The following is a 6848-nucleotide window of genomic DNA, read 5'->3' on the forward strand; positions in this document are numbered from 1 at the left end:
GGTGCGGGCTCAGAGCAGAGAGTGTGGGCGACGTCACAGCCTGAGCGCGCCCGCAGGGAGTGTGGCCCCATAGGAGGAGGGAGGCCGGGGCAGCAGTGGGCGCCTCGGTGGTGAGGTGTGCGGGCTGATGCCCCGGGCCTCTGCCCGGGCCTGGTTTCAGCATCAAGGTTGAATTCTGTTGCCCGCCCAAGCCCCCCTCCCCAGACAGCGCACTCAACCATGCTGCCCCTGGGTCCCTGGGATGGGCACTGGGGAAGGTTCCCATCTGCAGTGAACGGCTCACCCCGTCCCGGAGGGGGCTAGGGCATTGGGTCAGGTTAGGAATGAGAGCAGGGCCAGGGCCCAGGTCATACAGGGCAGCTCAAGTTGTGGGCAGGACAGGCCTCCAGGCCCCTTTGGGCCACAGAACTCGGCTCCCGGCCTGAAGAATGGAGCAGATGCGAGCAATGCCTGCCTTCCTGGTGGCTGCCAGAGACGTTGCTAGAGGTCCCACGGAGCCCCAGTGGCTGGAGTGAAGCAGGACACAGCCAGCACCCATGCCCTCTCGCTGCCCTCCCAGAGGTCGCTGCCAGTGCCACACTGGCCTGGCCTCCAAGGACGCTGCTCCCTGGCCCCTGGTCGCTGTGCAGAGCTGAGGGCTCAGACAGGCTCAGGGGGACAGATGGGAAGTTCCAGCTGACTCAGCCCTGGGGCCGCCTCCATCCTCCGCAGGCCAAGGTCACTGCAAGAGCCCACATGAAGCCCATTTCTACCCGGCACTGATCTCCATGGAGCAGCAGAGCAGCACAGCCAGTGGCTCGGGACTGAGCATTCGTGACTCACTGCTGGAGAGGGGAGAGAGCTTTCCATGGGGTGGGGAGGCAGGTGTGGGGAAGGGGATCAAGGCCTGGCCTTCGCTACCTTTCCAGGGGGAGCCTGCTGGGGCTGGGAAACACGGAAAAGCAGTCGGCAGAAATGGAGCGGGGGCAGAGTCCTGAGTACGCCCTTTGAACCAGCCATGCCTGACGTTGGTCCAATTCCTGGATTTTTCTCTTACATAAGGCGATAAGTCCCCTCTGGGTCTAAGCTAGTTTGGCTTGGGTTTCTGTTACCTGCAACTAAAGCTTCCTGATTAATTCTGGAACTGACTCTAGAAATGACCTACCCTTTTGGGCATGTGGGTCCCCGGCTCCCACAGAGTCCCTGGCCCCCCACCCCATCAGTATACCATGTGACACAACTCACACAGGACTCAACAACACACACATACAGTCAGAGTGTGAATGTGGGGGCTTCTCATTCCTTTTCGTAGTCTGTAGCTGGCAAACTCCTATTCATGCTACAAGACCCAACTCAGGACTCACCCGTCCCAGGAAGCTCTCCGTGAACTCTCCCACACACCACCTCTGCCGTGCGGTCCTCCCTCTTGGGCAGTGCCTCCCAGGCCTTGGGCATCACTCACCTAATCCTCCCATTCCCAGTCTGTCTCCCAGCTGGAATGTATTGAACGAAGGATCGTTTTGAGGGCTGCACCACCAAGTGGATCCCTCAAGGTGACGAGCGTTCCATTCTGGCCGGTCTGCAGTTGAAGCTGCCCTGGACCCTGAACCACTCCCTCTCCACTGCCAGCGAGCCACAAGCGCCCGAGGTACCAGTACTTGGGGATGCCTGGGTACAAGTGTGGGAGCGGAGGGGAAAGACAGCTGCCAGGAAGGTTCCCCAGAGGTGAGAGAGGCTGCACTCCTGCCTCCAGAGGGGGCTGGTGGAGGCAAGGCTCGGTGTGCTGGGGTTTGTGCAAGTCTGCGCTCCTGAATGCGCGCCTCCCAGGCTCTGGGGGCTTGGGCAGTTTCTCATCGTTGAGATGGAGGGGAAGAAAATAACACCCACAGGAGGATCAGATGACAAGACGGTGCCGGGCACGTAGTTGGCGGTTAACAGAAGCTGGGGTGGTGGCTGTAACGGAAGGCCCAGTAGAGGTGACTGGGATGAAGGGACAGCAGGAAGGGCGTCCCAGGCAGAGGCCTAGTGTGAGAAGAGGCTGGGCGCCACGTGCTCCAGGTGGCAGTGGCCTCCGGTGGCCGGAAGGAAGCTGGTGGGAGAGGGCTGCTGCTGGGAGTGAGCCCCCCAGAGCAGGGGGAGATCAAGTCAAGACTGTGACCCAGGTGGTGGAGGCTCACGGGGGGCCAGGACTGGGGGATGACTGGCCCCAGGAGTTTGCTCTCTCTGGGCGGCAGGCCCTGTCTAGGGCCCAGCCCTGTGCCGGGTGGGACAGTGGCCCAGGCTTGGCCTACTCAGGACCACCTCGCTCAGGCCCAGCAAGGCTGCATGGCCCACGGCCTCCCAGACAAGCCTGCCTAGCTGCCCACTGCCCTGGCCACCAACCCGGGCCCGGCCCGGCTCCCACCAGGCTCCCCTGAGGCCAGGCCAGCAGCCGTCCCCACCCTCTACCAACGGGGCAATCTCACCCGCTGGGCTGCCTGCCCCCTCACTGGGTCATGGGTCAGCCAAGCTAAAGAGCCCGTGGCTCCCGTGCTCCGTGCGCCCGGCTCCCATCCGCTGCCAGGGACGGCGCCTGCTCGGCTGCCCAGGGGTAGTACCTGCCCACTTGTCCGTGTCCTTCCTATGCTCCCTGCCTACCCAGCCACTAGTCTGTCCTTGTGAGCCCAGAGCCTTGGGGGGCCTCCTTACGGTTGAGTGATACCCCCAGGACTCCCTTGGGGGTGGGGCTCCCTGAGGGTCTAGGCCCTGACTGCCCAGGGCCACTCAGCAGTGACCGTGCTGGTAACACCAGTCAGTGTCTACTGCCCACTACTCCCGTGGCTGGGCTCACATGACACAGAGGCGAGTGAGGGAGGCCCCTGTCCCCAAAGGACTCCACTGTGTGACCCTGGACATGGTGCTGGCCTCTTGGGGTCCAGGGCTCAGGGATGGGAAATCGGACTCAGCTCCTGTGTGGGATCAGATGAAACCACCGCTCCCCACGCCTGCCCCCGGGCCTCCTGCCGCCCGGCAAGTGGTGGACATCCGGGGCTTTCATCCTGGGCCTTCTCCTGCAGTCCAGCCCCTGAGGGGCGTGGCCTTGGCCACACAGCTTTCTGCAGCCTGGGACAGGCGGCACCCTCCACCTCACAGGGCGGTCCTGCTGGGGATACCCCCATCTGCAGGGGCTGGCACGTGGGGCGGGGGGGAGGGCGAGAGGTGGTTCTTCTCTGTTTTACAGATGGGGAAACTGAGGCTCAGAGAGGAAGAAGTATGTGGTCCAGTGCCACAGCGTGGGTGAGTGCAGACAGACGTGGGGTCGGACCCCAGCCCAATAATCGGACCCCTGTCCAGTGCCTGGACGGGGCAAGGGGCCGCAGTCCTCCTGGTGGCCGAAAGGGGGGGACTGTCCTCCACACCCCCATAGCCACTAGAGGGCTGTATCCCCCCGGGGGATGTTGCGAGGGGAGAAGAGGCCGGGCCTCCTGCCGTGTTGGCGGACTGATGCTGAGCCCATCCGCCGCCCGCCCCCCTTGTTCTTGACCTCAGAGGCTACTGGGCCTCGGGACTGCGGGGGCCCCATCCAGGCCTCATGGACTCCCGCCGCTGGTGACAGCGAGGGGGGTGATGGGGGCTCTGGGGTTCCACAGGCCGCCCTTCTCCAGCCACAGCTGCGCTTTTCGTCGGGTGCAGGGCGCCACCTGGTGGTCACCCCGGGCCTCACCTCAGAGGCTGGACCAGAGCCGACCCATCCTGAGCACACAGCTGAAAGCGGTCCGGACCTTCGAGTTCAGGCCCATGGGGAAACTGAGGCTCACGGGGGCCCAGGAGCTCTGTGGGCCCCTCGGGGAGGCAGGGCTCCTGACACCGGTCCAGTGCCCAATTTCTCTCTGGTTGTGCTGAGGGCCCCTGGCAGGGTAGCCAGGCTAAAGTGGCTTAGGGCACGTGGGGACCCAGGCCCAGCCCGCAGGGACTCAAGTCACAGCTGGGCTTTGCAGCCCCTGCCAGTGGGTCCGGTCTGTCTGCCCCGGCCAAGCCAGGACCCCACCCTGCTGTCCCCAACACCCTTCTCAGAGCCCACTGTTGGCTGAGATGGAGGCGGAAACACCCCTTAGCTTGCGACCACAGGTGAATGGGACTGGTATTGCCCAGTCCTGAGGCCCAGCTGGCTTGGCCACCTGCCGGCCTTGCCCTCCCTGAGAACAGAAGCACCAGGGGCATCAGTTCCTGTCCTGCCTCGGGGCTTCTCAGAACATCGCGGCTCACTGCCCAGCTCTAAACACTGTCCTGGGGCCCAGTGGGCCTGGGTTCCTGGGCGCTCCCCGCCCCCGCGCTTCTCAGGGCTCTCTCCCCTCATGGCAGCCAGAGGGACCTCTGGCAAATGCAGAGCTGCCAGGCTATGTCCTGTTCTGTGGGGCGGCCACTGGTGTGACTTGACCAGCTGGGATGCTGTAGTCGGGCCTGTCTGGGAAAGTGTGAGTTAAACCAAATCCAAGAGGTCTGTCTCCTGTCTGCAGGCCTTGTCAGAGCCTTTAATGGGCTCACCACAGTGTGACTCCAAAAGAGGACACTGTGGGCAGCAGCTCTGGACGTATTCATCCAGAGTCCAAGAGCATCTCGAGACCTTTTCAGGGGACAGCCAGTCCCCTCCTCAGCCTGAGTCCTTAGGGTGCCCAGGTACTACCTCTCCTGCCAGTTTCCCTCGTGGCGCTGGCTCCACCCCCCCAGACTCTGTGTTCACTCTAATTCATTTGTTATTTCAGTGGGCATTTATTAAACACCCGCTGCACCAGGCACTGGGCTAGGTTCTGGGGATACTGCAGGAACAAGATACGCGGGTCCCTGGAGCTCAGAGCCTCCTGGGGATGGGGGATGGACCATGCCCGGATAGATAAGGACAATGGGAGTGGGGGTGGGTAGAGCTTAGAAGGAAAGGGGCCCTGGTATCTGGGAGCAGCCTGGGACATCAGCTGGGCCTGGCCGTCCTCCTGTGGACATGAACAGCTTCGCAAAACACCAACACCCCCCACCCCGGGGAATCAGCAAACACAGACGGCAGTGTGGACCTCTTCCAGGCCACAAAAATGTTCAGACCTCCCCCTTCCCGGCTGCAGGAGTGACCACTGCTTCCCTGGTGAATCACAGCCCCCGCCAGCTCCAGGCTCCCCTCTGCCCGCAAAGTTTATTACGACGCCCCTTTCTGAGAGCATCCGAACTGGAGCAAGTTGGTCTCAGGCCCGCCCAGCGCCCAGCGCACCTATGGTTGAGACACCCCCTGGCTCTCCCTGGTTGCAAAGACCAGTGGCTGGAGGGTTATGACAGCTCAGTGGAGAAAAGCAAAGTGGGTTGGAGGAGAGAGAACAGAGAGACACAGGGAACAAGTGTGGGCACTGTTGGCCTGAGGGTTTGGGGAGCCCCTCGGACGTCTGGGGGAGGCCAGGCGTGGGGGGTTCCGTCCCATCGAGCATCTCCTCGTCCCACGGAACCTGCCTGCTCTGCCTGCCTTGCCGGGGCCCAGCAGTTCCTGCCAGGGCCAGTCCTCTAGTTCTCAGCCTGGGTGAGGAGACGGGCTCAGAGAGGGCCAGGGCTTGCCCCTGCTCACACAGCTGGGGTGTGGCTGAGACGGGACCCTTCTGCCGGGTGGCCTCCTGATCCTGTGTTCCTTCTGCCACACACTGGGCCCCCTCCAGGGTGGCAGGGGCCTCCCCAGTGCCACCCTCAGCTTCCCCCCTGGGGGGTGCTTCCATCTGGGGGTGACCACAGACCACCTGCCGGGTACCTCCCCCCATCCCCAGCCCCACGGGGGCCCCTGCTGGCTGCACCCCCTCTGCGCGGTGGGCCATCTGGCTGGGTCCTCGGGTGCTGGGGTCCCTGGAGACCCCAGCAGACAGGGGCTTCCTTGCTCCTGGAACTGTCACGCCCCACTTGCCCTGTCCCCGCCCTCTCTGAGCACATCCCAGCCACTGAGAAGGGGGGATCTGCTCGCTCCTACCCAGTCCCCCTTCTGCTGTGCTGCTGGGCACCCTCCTGCGGGCGCTTCCTCCTCCCGCGAGGGCCCCTGCCCGCCCAGGCTGGCCCCAGGGCCCTTCCTCCCCCGTGCCTTCCCCCAAGGTGGTTCCTGCCCTCCCTCCTCAGCCTGGCCATCAGGAGCTCCCAGGACACCACCCACCCTGCCCCCAAAACCCTCCCTGCCGAGGTGCCTGTCCTCTCTCCCCCTTTCCTCCCCCCTCCAGGCCTTCACCTCCTTTCCACCAGCTGCCGCCTGGACCATGATGCCCTCAGAGCACAGGCCACCTGCTTGGGCCTCCCCGCCGCGCGTGCGGGGATAGAACACCCACGTGGAGCCACAGGGACCTCTCGGCTGACCCGGGAGAGATGTAGAGGAGGGGGCCTCATGATGTGGAGGGCGCGACGAGGGGAGGAGGGGAAGGAGGGGGGGCAGGGAGGGGCTGAGGGCTTCTTCAGGACAGGCTGCCCTTTCCTGTTGCATCCCTGGAGAGCACGGCGGGAAGCACGCGTTGCTCACCACGCTGGGCTGCGCTGCCCGCCTGGGGCTTGGCCAGAGGCAGGACCAGACACCCAGGATTTGGGAAGGAGGTGGAGGGTTGGGGTCCAGGCCTGCCAGGAACTGGCCCCACCATCTTCGAGTCCAGGTCACGTGGGCGGGGACAGAGAGTCGCTTCCTTCTGAGGGACCAGATGTCTGGTGCACAGGCAGCCACTTTGCTCTTGTTAGGGTGGACACTTATATGCGAGGCCAGCGGCCGAGGCACCTGGGACAGACCTGGGCCTGGCCTGCTTCCTTGGCTACAGGGAAGGGATTCCAGAACTCGTCTCTTCTCTGCACCTCCATTCCCCCTCCCCCACCAGAGGCAGGAAGACACCATGGGG

This window comes from Lagenorhynchus albirostris, chromosome 11 (assembly GCF_949774975.1).
Source record: "Lagenorhynchus albirostris chromosome 11, mLagAlb1.1, whole genome shotgun sequence".
NCBI classification, from domain to species: domain Eukaryota; kingdom Metazoa; phylum Chordata; class Mammalia; order Artiodactyla; family Delphinidae; genus Lagenorhynchus; species Lagenorhynchus albirostris.